We start from the raw sequence: 2,248 nt of genomic DNA on the forward strand, positions 1-2,248 counted from the left end.
ATTTTTCATTTTCACCAATTTTTCTGCCAAAATAGGTCAAATTCAAAACTTCTGAGTTTAAATGAAATAAATAATGTAAAACAACACATTTTTTTTTAATTTTCTATAAATTTAATACACATTCCTAAATATCAGAGCTTAAACAACGTTTTAAGCAAATTATTTCACGTTAAAAAAAAATGATGAAAAAACGTCTATTTTTTAAGAAATTTTAAAAATGCCGTATATTTTGAAGAATGAGCTAGCAATAAGGTAAAAGTCAAAGAACATTTACATTCTTCCATTTACTGCTTGACTGTAAATAGGAAGATTAAAGGCAAACAAGAAATTAGTTGCCATGGTAACCATTCAATAAAAATACAAAAAATGCTAAGAAACATCGCTTTTTGTTAAAAAGAAGAATTATGTATATCTTGCATTGATTTGCCTGACAATTGTAAAAGCAGTTCTGAATATTTTAATATAAGTATGAGATTGTCAGCAACTTTTAAGGTTAAATTATAAATATAATTGTATACAAAGTATGACCAAATGAATAAATAATAACAGAAATTTTTCATTGACTGAAGCGGACATGCTAAAAAGTATCACATTGAAAATACTAAGGTTTTTAGACAACAATTACAGTTTCCTTAGAAAACTAGACTCTAGTTACCATGGCAACTGTTTAAAGTAACACACTTATTCAATATCAATGCATACACATGTATAACAAACATATACTTTGACTGTTAACTACTTACTTAACAATTTATTTATATTAAATATTTAGTACTGATAACAAGATTGTAACGGTGTATTTGATAGCTGACAATGCAAAAATATTATACTGTGTTTTATGCACATTTCCTTCAAGTTAAAATAGGTATCCTTCATTAGAGCCATTGTTTTCGACATGTATTCATCCCTTTTGGAATAATAAAACAATAGTATTAATTGTGGTAAATCTTATGTGAGAGTAAGAGTACATCTTTAAAAGAACTGACTTTTTTAACTATAAACATCAATAATACCACTTTAATACTGGTTAGAAACAAACAAAAGGACAATATTTCTGTTTTAAACCAAATTTAAAATACTTTTGTGGTTAATGATTGGTATCAAAATGTGCATAGATTTGGAATCAAAATGGCCATGCATGTATTTGTAACCATTCATAACATGTGAAGTTTTACACATAAAAAGACAACATTTTATATGGAAACATTTTCACTCTATAATCACTCAAAAATGCAGGAACTGTTCTCGCTGTACCAGGGTATATGGAAGTGCAGATACTTCTTATTGCAAGAAAATGAATCCTCTTTGCACTACACTGTATTCTTGGATATTGCAGGAATTGAGAGAGAATCTGTGAGACACTTCATGGTATGACTGTTGCATGATAGACCCACTGTCAAATACTGGAAAAATACTGTCAATTTTTTTCTCAGAAACCATCATGAGCCTGAAAATATAACAAAGGAATGTGTTGATTTCGATACACATGTACACAAAAGAAACTACATGCATATAGTTTATATGGCAACATACATATACAGATATATACATGCAGTGTAAAAAGGTTTTATCACAAATCAATTAATTAAGGGAATACATTATATTACCAGCTATTATCTTAATTAAGTTGACATACATACATAGAGAAGTAAGGATTTTCTAATTTAAAACTTCATACTGTTCAACATTTTTGTCCACTTTTTGTACATAGAAAATTACTTTTTCTTTATAACAATTTATTTTTCCTTTCCAAATTATTCCTCAAAAAGGTAAACATTATATTTTTAATAGAGCAATTTGACAAAAAGTACATACAATTAGATTACTGAATCTGCATCAGTCAGGTGACACTGAAAGTAAAAAGAAACATATTAAAGATAATTATGTATTATTCAGAGAGGGACAACTATGTATATATATATGTAATGAGGTTTGATGTCTATACACAGTTTGGTATTTATTAGAATTAATTTAAGAATCAATTCAACTTTACAGCCCAGAAAAATGTCAAAAGCATTTATTTTACAAATAATAAAATGTGTCATCATACAAAATGTCACAATTTATAAAGAGTTCTCAATAACTTCCAATAAGGTATAATTCCAAAGAAAATTAAGCAAATGGGATGTTTATGAGATATTCTCTGGTAAATATGCATCATAGTTCTAAGTTACCTCAGTTCTGCAATCCTTCCCATCATTCTGAGTGGCTGAATTTGAGTGGCATGAATGTATTCTATGGCTTTATA

The 2,248-nt window shown here is 27.8% G+C and overlaps 1 long non-coding RNA gene across 1 annotated transcript; it reads right to left on the reverse strand.

Annotated features, from left to right (window-relative positions):
- Positions 1-202: 202 nt before the first annotated feature.
- LOC128242248 (uncharacterized) lies at positions 203-2,248 on the reverse strand. The gene is made up of 3 exons (XR_008262564.1): positions 2,175-2,248; positions 1,816-1,850; positions 203-1,447 (listed from the first exon to the last, which is right to left on the reverse strand). It is a non-coding gene; the product is annotated as an uncharacterized LOC128242248 (long non-coding RNA).

Source organism: Mya arenaria, chromosome 8 (genome assembly GCF_026914265.1).
Source record: "Mya arenaria isolate MELC-2E11 chromosome 8, ASM2691426v1".
Classification (NCBI taxonomy): Eukaryota; Metazoa; Mollusca; class Bivalvia; order Myida; family Myidae; genus Mya; species Mya arenaria.